The sequence below is a fragment of the Anomaloglossus baeobatrachus genome, chromosome 4, assembly GCF_048569485.1.
Source record: "Anomaloglossus baeobatrachus isolate aAnoBae1 chromosome 4, aAnoBae1.hap1, whole genome shotgun sequence".
In the NCBI taxonomy this organism is placed as follows: Eukaryota; Metazoa; Chordata; class Amphibia; order Anura; family Aromobatidae; genus Anomaloglossus; species Anomaloglossus baeobatrachus.
In genome coordinates, this window is record NC_134356.1 from 16,056,898 (window position 1) to 16,070,634 (window position 13,737).

Sequence of the window (13,737 nt, forward strand, 5' to 3'; positions counted from 1 at the left end):
ACCTGTGTTGTGTTACGGTTCCAATGGCTTCCCACCGCTAACCCGCTCCCCAGCTTGGATGTATGCTGAGGGAGCCCCTTTTGCCCGCAGGCTCTGGCCCTGGGAACTGTAGCCTTGGCGGTGACTGTGTTTCCCTTCACGGTTTGAGCTGTCGCCTTCAATCGGGACTTGACTGCTGGTAAACCCCCGGAGGCTCCCTTCGCTAATGGATTTGACAAATTTGACGGTGACTCCTAGCCTTGTCGGGGTCAGTAAGCCCTGCCGGATGGTGCTGGCTTCTCTTTGCTCGCCGGTCCGGTACCGTCGGGCCACTGCCCGTCCACGGTCCTTACGGTTCGCTCCAATTAGCCTCTCCTGCAGACGGTCACCACCGTCTGCCAACCTTGCTGTACCGTCCGGGCCACACACCCGGACGCCGTCAGACAGTTACTCTCCTGCCACTTCACTCCTCACTTCTCTAACTCCTGAACTAATCTGCCCCTTTTCCCGCCTCCAGGACTGTGAACTCCTCGGTGGGTGGGACCAACCACCTGGCCCACCCCCTGGTGTGGACATCAGCCCCTGGAGGAAGGCAACAAGAATTTTGTGTTTGACTTCGGTGTGCCTAGCCGGGGTGTGGGGTGTGTTGGTGTAGTTCTGTGATGACCTGGCTTGTCCAGGGCGCCACATATACACCCCATGTGGTCTGGTCTTGCTATAAAGGGGTTGTCTAGTCTGGTATTTTTTTGACCAACCCCCTTTTATTCACGATTGGCCCCTAATCACATTGTTTCATACTGTATTCGAGGTAATTTTTTATCTCTCTTTTTTGCAGCCTTACCTCTGTGACCCATGGCTATCTTCACACCTTATAAACCACAGGGTCTGTTTTTGACCTTTGGTGGGCTGCATATACAGTGATTTTTGGCCTTATCCTCGTAACCCAAGAATACTTTGTAGCCATCTAAGTTCAACACTCTGTCCGGGGTCATTTCAACTTCCTACATCTCTGCAGCCTTACCTCTGTGACTCATGACTATCTCATTGTAATTTATTGGCTACCTCCACACGACTATAGGGGCTTTTTTCGGACCTCGGCCCTTATTGTGGCACCCTCCCCTTTTACTGCAGCCTTTTATAGAGCCGCCTACCTGGTTCTTTTTCAACTCTTTTATGTGGCAGGGTTAACAGGGGTGGTGTTTTGGTTTTATTACAATTGTGTTCTTCATTGTATCCATCATTGTCATCCATCCACACCTCTTTGACCTCGATTTTATCATTTTTCTTGCAAACGTTTTGATTGTTTTGATACTAAAGATTAAATATGTTGATATTAATATTCTATAATAAACATTTTTTCTTTGCATAATTCAAGTGTCATTTCCTTCTTTGTCCTCCTTGTATAACAAAGTATTTATCCAGCAGCAGAAGGAGGAGACCAGGAACATCAGAAGAGGGAAACTCCACATCACTAACAGTTATCACTAACGTCTCATCATGTGTCATATCATGTCCTCCTGTGTCCTCATCACCTCCTTCATGTCCCCCCAGGTCCTCATCACCTCCATCATGTCCCCCTGTGTCCTCATCACCTCCATCATGTTCCCCTGTGTCCTCATCACTTCCATCATGTTCCCCTGTGTCCTCATCACCTCCGTCATGTCGCCCTGTGTCCTCATCACCTCCATCATGTCCTCCTGTGTCCTCATCACCTCTATCATGTCCCCCTGTGTCCTCATCACCTCCATCATGTTCCCCTGTGTCCTCATCACCTCCGTCATGTCGCCCTGTGTCCTCATCACCTCCATCATGTTCCCCTGTGTTCTCATCACTTCCATCATGTTCCCCTGTGTCCTCATCACTTCCATCATGTTCCCCTGTGTCCTCATCACTTCCATCATGTCCTCCTGTGTCCTCATCACCTCCATCATGTCGCCCTGTGTCCTCATCACCTCCTTCATGTCCCCCTGTGTCCTCATCACCTCCATCATGTCCTCCTGTGTCCTCCTCACCCCCATCATGTCCCCCCGGGTCCTCATCACCTCCATCATGTCCCCCTGTGTCCTCATCACCTCCATCATGTCCCCCCGGGTCCTCATCACCTCCATCATATTCCCCTGTGTCCTCCTCACCTCCATCATGTCGTCCTGTGTCCTCCTCACCTCCATCATGTCGTCCTGTGTCCTCCTCACCTCCATCATGTCGTCCTGTGTCCTCCTCACCTCCATCATGTCCTCCTGTGTCCTCCTCACCTCCATCATGCCCCCATGTCCTCAGTCTCCTTCTGTCTCCATCACCTACATCAGGTCCTCCTGTGTTCTCGTCACCTCCATAATGTCCCATATATAACCAAACTAATGTTACCAAACTAAACATAATGAGTATATGTTAAATCTATATCAAATTTGGAGAGAAAAGGGTTAATAAACCGCGCTGCCGTAGAAAGGAGTATCCATGTGGAAGGAATGATTTTACTTGTCTACGTGTTTCTCAGGTTCATGGCTTCTTCCTCAGTACACATCATGTACCAATTAGAATCATTCCTTCTACATGGATCCTCCTTTCTACGGCAGCGCAGTTTATTAGCCATTTTCTCTCCAAAATTGAACTACGTCTCCACGTGGGTTCTGCTGCAGCCATATTACAGTGGTTGTGACTCTCACATCCACACCAGGTGAGTCTACCCTTACAGCACCATCACTGACAGTGTTTTAGGATAAGACCCTATTTACGTTTACTGTCTCTTCCAGAACTTTTAACAACTATATGTTACATTTAACATACACAATGACTGAATATGTCAATTGCGAAATTAACTGGCGAAACCCAGGAACCACTGAATCGCTTTCACTCCATCCAGACAAGGTCACTTATGGACCGCCGAAACCTTCCCCAGATCTATCTTCTAGCTGCTGTGGGGGATTATGTAGCCCAGAAGGGAAAGGATTTCTGTTGCACATTGGTATTGTTGGATCCTGAAGCAGGAGCACGTTAGCTCCGAAACGCATAGAATTATGAACAATACAATCTGCTGATCATTTCAATTCCTCTCCTGAATCCATTTGGCAGTGCAGCATGACAACCCATTACTTTCTACTCCACAAATTAATAAACATGACATTATTACAAGAAGAAAAGATAAGTTATGAATCTGTTAACACTTCCTCAGCATTTGACATTTTAGTGCATCCAATGTTGAGTTTTTCTCCTTCATGCAAAGCTCAAGAACTGAAAATAATCCAAGATTGTAGATCTGCCTGGATGTGAAGGATCAGGTGGAGAATCACCCCAACAAAATACAAAGGTTTTCCAAATTGTGTTATATATTACATCTGTTGCAAAAAAAGACAGTTTATTATTATTATTATTATTATTATTATTATTATTATGCCATCAATTCCATGGCGCTTTACATGTGAAAGGGGTATACATAATAGGGACAAGTACAATAATCATAAACAGTACAAGGCACAGACAGTTACAGGAGGAGAGAGGTCCCTGCCCGCGAGGGCTCACAGTCTACAAGGGATAGGTGAGGATACAGTAGGTGAGGGTAGAGCTGATTGTGCGGCGCTGCATCAGACTGAGGGTTACGGCAGGTTGTAGGCTTGTCGGAAGAGGTGGGTCTTCAGGTACCTTTTGAAGCTTGGCAAGGTAGGCGAGAGTCTGATGTGTTGTGGCAGAGCATTCCAGAGTATGGGGGAGGCACGGGAGAAATCTTGGATGCGATGATGGGAAGAGGAGATGAGAGGGGAGCAGAGAAGGAGATCTTGTGAGGATCGAAAGTTACGTGCAGGTAGGTACCAGGAGACTAGGTCACAGATGTAGGGAGGAGACAGGTTATGGATGGCTTTGTATGTCATGGTTAGTGTTTTGAACTGGAGTTGTTGGGCAATGGGAAGCCAGTGAAGGAATTGGCAGAGAGGAGAGGTCGGGAAGTAGCGGGGGTCAGGTGGATTAGCTGGGCAGCATAGTTTAGAATAGATGGTAGGGGTGCGAGACTGTTAGAAGGGAGGCCACAGAGCAGGAGGTTGCAATAATCCAGGCGGGAGATAATAAGGGCATGTAGGGTTTTTGCAGCTTCTTGGGAAAGGAATGTACGGTTCCGGGGAAATATTTTTGAGTTGGAGGTGGCAGGAGATGAAAAGGGCTTGGATGTGTGGCTGGAAAGAGACATCAGATTCTAGAGTTACTCCCAGGCAGTGAGCACGTGGCACTGGGGAAAGTGAGCAGCCATTGACATTGATGGATATGTCAGGTGGGGGAGTTGAGTGGAGGAGGAGGAAAGACAATGAATTCTGTTTTGTCCATGTTCAGTTTTAGGAATCGAGCAGAGAAAAAGGATGAAATAGCAGACAGACATTGTGGGATTCTGGTTAGTAGGGAGGTGATGTCAGGTCCAGAGAGGTAGATCTGCGTATCATCAGCATAGAGATGATACTGAAAGTCGTGGGACTCTATGAGCTGTCCCAGGCCGAAGGTGTAGATGGAGAACAGCAGGGGTCTAAGAACTGAACCTTGGGGGACCCCGACAGACAGGGGGCGAGATGAGGAAGTGGTGTGAGAGTGGGGGACGTTGAAAGTTTGGTTGGATAAGTATGAGGAGATCCAAGATAGCGCCAAGTCTGTGATGCCCAGAGATGAGAGAGTTTGTAATAGAAGAAAGTGGTCTACTGTGTTAAAGGCAGAGGACAGGTCCAGTAGGAGGAGGACAGAGTAGTGTCGCTTGTCTTTTGCGGTTAGTAGTAGAGATGAGCGAACCGGTCGCGGTTCGGCTCGAGGTCGGCTCGCCGAACGGGGGTCCCGTTCGAGTTCGGTTCGTCGAACGTTCGACGAACCGAACTAGAACCAATAGGCTATAATGGGAGGCAATCACAAACACATAAAAATGCATGATAAATGTACACAAACAGTTAATAAACATTGCCATAACACTTACCGGTCCTCGCGATCCCTTCTGCACTCTGTCTCCTGCCGCTATTCCATCCGATGATCGCTGAATCCTCCCGTGACCGGCACTGCCAGCAGAGATGCAGGACCTGTCGTGACGTCAAAATAGCCATGTGACCAGTCACGTGGCTATTATCTCATTGGCTACAGACTGGTCACATGACTATGACGCGTCATGTAGGACCTGCGAGTGCATCTCTCCGGTACACGGTGCACATATGTGTATCGCCGTGTACCGGCGACATGCTCTAGCACACGGTCGACTCCTCGTTTCGTTAGGGACCGGCTGACACAGCCGGTCATTAACGGAGATCACCGTTGCCATAGCAACGCAGTTAGCGGTGACGTCACCGCTAACCGCAGCTCCGAGAGCACCGTTGCTATGGTAACGCGTCTGTCAGCGTTACCGCTGTTACCGCTGACAGCCAGCACTGATCACTCACGAAGTGAAGGCTGCACGCTGCTTCCCGATTGTAGTGAGGATTGTACTGAGGATGAGGTTCCCCAGCCCCAAGTGATGGGCTGGTGAACCTCATCCTCACTACAATCCTCACTACTACTACACTAGAAAGAAAGAAGACAGAAGAGCAGGATCGTGGAGGGCTGACAGGGGGTAATAAAGATGGAGTCTCTAATGTGTCTGTGTATTTATTTCTATTAAAGTATTTTTTCTCTGTGTGGTGTCTTTTTTTTAACCCTTTATTGGAGATTCTTAATGGCCGGGTCAAACGTGCCTGACATTAAGAATCTCTGGCTTAATACTGGCTAGTAAAACAAAGCCAGTATTAACTCATGATTACCCAACAAGCCACCCGGCTCCAGGGCTGTTGGAAGAGTTGGATACAGCGCCAGATGATGGCGCTTCTATGAGAGCGCCATTTTCTGGGACGGCTGCGGACTGAAATCCGCAGCAGAGGCGCCCAGAAACCTCGGGCTAACCTGTGCTGCGGATTCCAATCCCCAGCTGCCTAGTTGTACCCAGCTGGACACAAAAATGGGGCGAAGCCCACGTCATTTGTTTTTTAATTATTTCATGAAATAAGTGAAATAATTAAAAAAAAATGGGCTTCCCTATATTTTTGGTTCCCAGCCGGGTACAAATAGGCAACTGGGGGTTGGAGGCAGCCCGTGGCTGCCTGCTGTACCTGGCTAGCATACAAAAATATGGCGAAGCCCACGTAATTTTTTTGGTGGGCAAAAAACTTCTGCATACAGTCCTGGATGGAGTATGCTGAGCCTTGTAGTTCTGCAGCTGCTGTCTGCTCTTCTCCATACAGACAGACAGCAGCTGCAGAACTTCAAGGCTCAGCATACTCCATCCAGGACTGTATGCAGAAGTTTTTTGCCCCCTGAAAAGATTATGTGGGCTTCGCCATATTTTTGTATGCTAGCCAGGTACAGCAGGCAGGTACGGCTGCCCCCAACCCCCAGTTGCCTATTTGTACCCGGCTGGGAACCAAAAATAAAGGGAAGCCCTTTTTTTATTATTTCATGAATTTCATGAAATAATTAGAAAACAAATGACGTAGGCTTCGCCCCATTTTTGTGTCCAGCCAGGTACAACTAGGCAGCTGGGGATTGGAATCCGCAGCACAGGTTGGCCGGAGCTTTCTGGGCCCCACTGCTGCGAATTGCAGTCTGCAGCCGCCTCAGAAAATGGCACTTTCATAGAAGCGCCATCTTCTGGCGCTGTATCCAACTCTTCCAGCACCTGCCTGCTATACCTGGCTAGCATACAAAAATATGGCGAAGCTCACGTCCTTTTTTTGTAGTTTTTTGGCAAAAAAAATAAAAAATGCTTCCCTGGATTTTCCATTGCCAGTGAAGGTAACACCAAGCAGTGGGGGTTAGCAGCCAGTAGCTGCTTGGATTACCCTTAGCTAGCAATACAAAAAATGCAGCGGGAGCCCATATATATTTTTTTTAATTATTTATTTAAATAACTAAATATAAAATGGGCTTCCCTGTATTTTGATTTCTGGACATCACAGTGCTGTAAAAATAAATCTTTAAAAAATGACGTAGCGCTCCGCGGTATTTTTGATTCTCAGCAGATAAAGCAGACAGCTATGGGTTGCCACCCCCATCTGCCTGCCGTTACCTTGGTTGGCAATCAAAATACAGGGAAGCCCATTAATTTTTTCTATTTAAAAAATAGTTAAAAATAAAAATGACGTTGGGTCCCCCCATTTTTGATAGCCAGCTAGGGTAAAGCAGACGGCTGTAGCCTGAAAACCACAGCTGGCAGCTTTACCGTGGTTGGGGATCCAATGTGGAGGTCCCCTCAGGCTCTTTTTTATAATTATTTTATAAATATTAATAATTACACAATAAAAGTAGGGTCCCCCCCAAATTGGATCACCAGCCAAGGTAAAGCGGACAGCTGTGGTCTGGTATTCTCAGGGTGGGAAGGTCCATAGTTATTGGGCCTTCACAGCCTAAAAATAGCAGGCCGCAGGCACCCCAGACGTGGCGCATCCACTAGATGCGCTAATCCTGGCGCTTCACCCCAGCTCATCCCGTGCCCTGGTGCAGTGGCAAACGGGGTAATAAATCGGATTGATACTAGCTGTAAAGTCACCTGAGATCAAGCCCAGCAGTTTGTGATGTCATGGCGTCTATTAGATACCCAACATCATAAACTGTCAGTACTAACAAAAAAAAAAAAAAAATCGACAAAAGAAATTTATTTGAAAAAACAGTCCCCAAAACATTTCCTCTTTCACCAATTTATTGTAAGAAAAAAAATAAAGGGGTCCCACGACGACTCTGGACCGTCTAGAATATGGGGGGGAGACACTCAGGGAACGTATCCCCCATTTTCTAGGAGTGCGGACCCTTCATGTGAGGAGTGTGGGTGCAATGAATCTGCACTCACTCTCCCCGGGTCCACAGCAGCAGAGTCCATGTCGTAATGGTTGCTACCAAAGCTGCAATGCCCTGCTCATGAGGTAAGGGCATGCCTAATCAGGAGAACTACTGTAGAGGAAGCTCTGCTCACTGGTATATAGGTGCTCAGAAGTAATAATAGATAAAATTAGTGAGTAACCTCGGCACTCTAAATCTCCCAGACTAAGTCAGTAAGTCACAACAGATAGTAATGCAAAATCACTCTTTATTGGTCCGTATTAAGAAAAAAAATTTTTCATAAGCATATATGTTTTTGTCCAAAACAAGTTACAAATGACGTTTCGGCCTGAGCCTTCGTCAGATTGGACTTATCTGCATGTAATCATGAAAAATGACAATAATCAGTATCACATAAGAGTGAGAGAACAATAACATAAACTCGAACAATGTAGAGGTACAATTGGGATGCAGCAAAAAAATTGCAACACAGCAAGAAATGAAACACATGATACAAATGTCATAATACAGTACAAGGACAATATAGTAATGACAAATATGGGGTCAGAGTAGGCTTAGACAGCTCTGGTACGAAAGAGATGTCAATCATAAAGTAACATGTGCAGTAGGTGTAGAGCTACAGTATGCATGGCAGAGCTAATGGGTAGACTGACCATAGAAAAAGTGGAGAAAAAGTGGAGAAAAAGTGGAGAAAAAATGGAGAAAAAGTGGAGAAAAAGTGGAGAAAAAGTGGAGAAAAAGTGGAGAAAAAATGGAGAAAAAGTGGAGAAAAAGTGGAGAAAAAGTGGAGAAAAAAATGGAGAAAAAGTGGAGAAAAAGTGGAGTAAAAATGGAGAAAAAGTGGAGAAAAAATGGAGAAAAAGTGGAGAAAAAGTGGGGAAAAAGTGGAGAAAAAAAATGGAGAAAAAGTGGAGAAAAAGTGGAGTAAAAATGGAGAAAAAGTGGAGAAAAAAATGGAGAAAAAGTGGAGAAAAAAATGTAGAAAAAGTAGAGAAAAAGTGGAGAAAAAGTGGAGAAAAAAATGGAGAAAAAGTGGAGTAAAAATGGAGAAAAAGTGGAGAAAAAAATGGAGAAAAAGTGGAGTAAAAATGGAGAAAAAGTGGAGAAAAAAAATGGAGAAAAAGTGGTGAAAAAATAAAGAAAAAAATGTAGAAAAAGTGGAGAAAAAGTGGAGAAAAAGTGGAGGAAAAAATGGAGAAAAAGTGGAGAAAAAGTGGAGTAAAAATGGAGAAAAAGTGGAGAAAAAAATGGAGAAAAAGTGGAGAAAAAATGGAGAAAAAAATGTAGAAAAAGTGGAGAAAAAGTGGAGAAAAAGTGGAGAAAAAAATGGAGAAAAAGTGGAGAAAAAGTGGAGAAAAAAATGGAGAAAAAGTGGAGAAAAAGTGGAGAAAAAGTGGAGAAAAAGTGGAGAAAAAGTGGAGAAAAAATGGAGAAAAAAATGGAGAAAAAGTGGAGAAAAAGTGGAGAAAAAATGGAGAAAAAATGGAGAAAAAATGGAGAAAAAGTGGAGAAAAAGTGGAGAAAAAAATGGAGAAAAAGTGGAGAAAAAGTGGAGAAAAAGTGGAGAAAAAATGGAGAAAAAATGGAGAAAAAGTGGACAAAAAGTGTACAAAAAGTGGACAAAAAATGGAGAAAAAATGGAGAAAAAGTGAAGAAAAAGTGGAGAAAAAAATGGAGAAAAAGTGGAGAAAAAGTGGAGAAAAAGTGGAGAAAAAAATGGAGAAAAAGTGGAGAAAAAGTGGAGAAAAAGTGGAGCACCCTTTGGTGCCTTTCATGTGGCACTAAGGGGTGCTTAGCTTTGTATTTAGCCAAAAAAATGAAAAAAAAAAATGACGTAGGGTTCCCCCTAGTTTTGTAGCCAGCTAGGGTAAAGCAGACGTCTGCAGCCTGCAGACCACAGCTGGCAACCTCACCTTGGCTGGTAATCCAAAACTGAGGGCACCTCACGCTGTTATTTTAAATTAAATAAATAATTTAAAAAAAAAAACACGTAGGAGTCCCCCAAAATTGGATCACCAGCCAAGGTAAAGCAGACAGCTGGGGCCTGATATTCTCAGACTAGGGAGGTCCATGGTTATTGGACTCTCCCCAGCCTAAAAATAGCAGGCCGCAGCCGCCCCAGAAGTGGCGCATCCATTAGATGCGCCAATCCTGGTGCTTCGCCCCAGCTCATCCCGCGCCCTGGTGCGGTAACAAACGGGGTAATATATGGGGTTAATACCAGATGTGTAATGTCACCTGGCATCAAGCCCTGGGGTTGGTGAGGTCAGGCGTCTATCAGATACCCGACATCACCAACCCAGTCAGTAATAAAAAAAATAGATGACAAACACATTTTTATTTGAAAAAACACTCCCCAAAACATTCCCTCTTTAACCAATTTATTAGAATGAAAAACAAATCCAGGTCTGCTGTAATCCAAGGGGTTGCCATGACGATCCACACTGTCCCAGTCAATGAAGAGCAGGATGTTCCCCATTGGCTGGGAGAGCAGTGCAGTGACCTGAGCTAACATCAATGGGTCAGCCCAGGACACTGCAGGGGATGACAAGTGCTGCTGTCAGCGAGGTACATTACCTGCGGTGATCTCCTGCACACTGACAGCCCCTCTCACTGAGTTCAATGACCGGCGTCTTCACACCAAGTATCGCGAGAGGCCCGTGACGTCACCGCTAGTCAGTCTCGGGTCGGAAGCGAGAGGTGATGTGTCAAACGGCGGCCATAGAGGACAGTGACAGCGCTGAGGTCGGGATGGCGGGACTTCATCACCGCAGGTAAGCCGAGCGGGACCATGTGTGTGTGTGTGTGTGTGTATGTGAGTGTGTGTGTTACGGGGGGCTGTCTGATAACCTAAAGGAGTATCAGACAGTCAGGGTCCACCGTGCAAAGACTCTGCTGCAGACTATGGCAGAGTGCAATACCTCTGTTAACTCACAGAAGGATATAATAAGTAAGTAAAGCAATTCCTCCCTTACTTGGAGGGTGTGTGGAATGAACTCTGTTAATAATCACAGAGACAAAGGCAATGTGTGCGAAATGGCACCTACCTAGGTCCGCTCTTCTAGTGGTGCAAAAGAGACGAACAGCAGCGTAAGCCGCACAAAGCTCCTACCTCTGTTCGCTCCCCTAGTGTGCGAGGATACGAACAACTGCCAGACGCAGTATAAGGAACGTTACCCTAGCGGCAACGTCCACCTACGAGTCGAACCACAAGGCCCAGCCAGACCATGTGCCTCAGGCACCTGCCTATGTCCGCTCCCCTAAGAGGTAAGGATACGGACAGCAGCCGAAGCTGTAAGGTATAAGAACGCTACCCTGCCGGTAGCGCTCACCTAGCATAGACAGAGGAATGCCTAGAGGAACGCGCACAGAGCGTCTACTCTTATGCATGAACCGAGAGGACTGAGCGCCATGCGGCGTGTGTCAGGGTCTTATATAGACTCTGTGCCTCATCCAAGATGGAGGACACCAGAGCCAATCCGCTGCCAGAACGACAGGAGTGACGTCATGCTGGCCTATCACTGAGCAAGGCATCACAAGCACATGACCAGCGACCAATCGGCATAGAAGGTGTCAGAGACATGTGACCTCGTGTCAGCGATGATGTCACCCGCACATGTGCAATGGCTCCAAGATAGGACTTAGTCTCCGGCGCTCGCACATGTGCAGTAGCAAGAAATCTGGACTTAGTCTCCAGCGCTCACACATGTGCAGTAGCAAGAAATCTGGACTTAGTCTCCAGCGCTCGCACATGTGCAGTAGTAAGAAATCTGGACTTAGTCTCCAGTGCTCGCAGCAACCGTAACAGTACCTCCCCCTCAAGGGCCCCCCTCCCGGCGACGCAGGTAATCGGCAACTAAGTCGGGAGCATGGACAGCCTCCTCAGGCTCCCAAGAGCGATGTTCCGGGCCGTAACCCTCCCAATCTATCAAGAAGAACCTGCGCCCTCTAACCATCTTAGAACCAACTATGGCTCGTACCTCATAGCTAGAGCGAGAGAAATCAGAGGCAGGAGAGTGCACTTCACGAGCGTGAGGTAAAATAGCCGGCTTTAGCAGTGAGACATGGAATTTGTCATGAATCTTAAGATGGACGGGTAACTTCAATTGGTAGACTACAGGATTTACCTGTCGAAGAACCTCATAAGGACCCAGGAAGCGAGGAGCAAATTTGACAGAGCTCACTCTAAGTCTCACGTGTTTTGCAGAGAGCCACACAAAGTCCCCTGGAGAAAAGACAGGAGCCGGGCGACGAAACCGATCGGACACCGTCTTCCTACGGTCCTTAGCTGCTTGGATCGACTCTTGAGTCCGATCCCAAACCTCTCTGGCATTAGTTGCCCAGTCGGCCACAAGAGGAGGAGGTGCAGCAGCGGGAAATGGTACCGGTACCCTAGGGTGTTGCCCATTATTGAGTACGAACGGTGTCTGCCCAGTGGCCTCAGCCAGCGAATTGTTAAGGGCAAATTCTGCCCAGGGTAGGAGGGAGGACCAGTTATCGTTGTTCTCAGCAACAAAGTGTCGAAGGTATATAATCATAGATTGATTGGTACGCTCAACCAAACCATTGGTCTCCGGATGGTATGCCGAAGAGAGATTCAACTCAATTTGCAGAAGGCTACAAAGATCTCGCCAGGAATGGGAAGTAAATTGCGGGCCTCTATCACAAATGATACGATCTGGCATCCCGTGAAGCCTAAAGACATGCTTGAGGAATAGTTTGGCTAGTACCCTGGAAGATGGGATTCTCGATAACGGTACGAGATGAACCATCAGGGAGAAATGGTCCGTAATGACCCACACAAATCTATGTCCCTGTGAACATGGAAGATCACCCACAAAGTCCATGCCTACCACCTCCCATGGTCTATCTGGCACTGGTAAAGGATGCAAGAGTCCAGCCGGTCTCTGCCGTAATGGACGGTTGCGAGCACACGAGTAGCAGGAACCGACATATCTCTTGACGTGGCTGGCTAAGTGTGGCCACCAATACCACCTCTCCAGTAACTCTCGTGTCCGCCTAATACCAAAATGCCCACCCACCTTTGAGGTGTGGGCCCATGACAGTATATCATTCTGTCGATCAGGCGGAACAAAGGTCTTGCCCGGTGGGATTTGGTCTAACGTCACAGGGGAGAGCGTATGAAAAACCCTGGAGGGAAGGATAAGACGAGGTTCGTCAATCTCCTCCTGGGTAGAAAGCATAGAGCGAGACAGGGCGTCTGCCTTGTTATTCTTACTCCCAGACAGATAGTTGATGGAGAAGTGAAAGCGGGAGAAAAACAAGGACCAGCGGGCTTGGCGAGGATTCAGACGCTGAGCGGTTTGTAAGTACGTCAGATTCTTATGGTCTGTATAGACCTGGAAAGGATGTTTCGCTCCTTCCAGCAAGTGACGCCACTCCTCCAAGGCTAATCTCAAGGCGAGCAGTTCCCTATCCCCAATGGTATAGTTTCTCTCTGCTGGTGAAAAGGTTTTCGCAAAGAAGAAACACGGCCTTTTTCTACCTGCACCGTTCTTTTGATACAAGACCGCACCAGCACCCACTGAAGAGGCATCAACCTCTAAGAGGAAGGGCTTACTCTCATCGGGTCTTTGAAGAACGGGAGCAGTTGAAAATTGTCTTTTTACTGCCTCAAAAGCCTGAGATGTCTCAGTAGACCAGGCTTTGGGATTAGCACCTTTCTTAGTCAAGGCCACCAAAGGGGCCACCAAAGTAGAAAAATGGGGTATGAACTGCCTGTAATAATTTATGAATCCTAAGAAGCGTTGCACCGCCTTCAAGGAATGAGGTTCGGAGCATTGCAGGACAGCAGAGAGCTTCGCAGGATCCATAGCCAGGCCCTCTTGTGAGATAATGTAACCCAAAAAAGGCAATGAGGACTGCTCGAATACACATTTCTCGAGTTTAGCAAACAATGAGTGCTCCCTTAAACGGGAA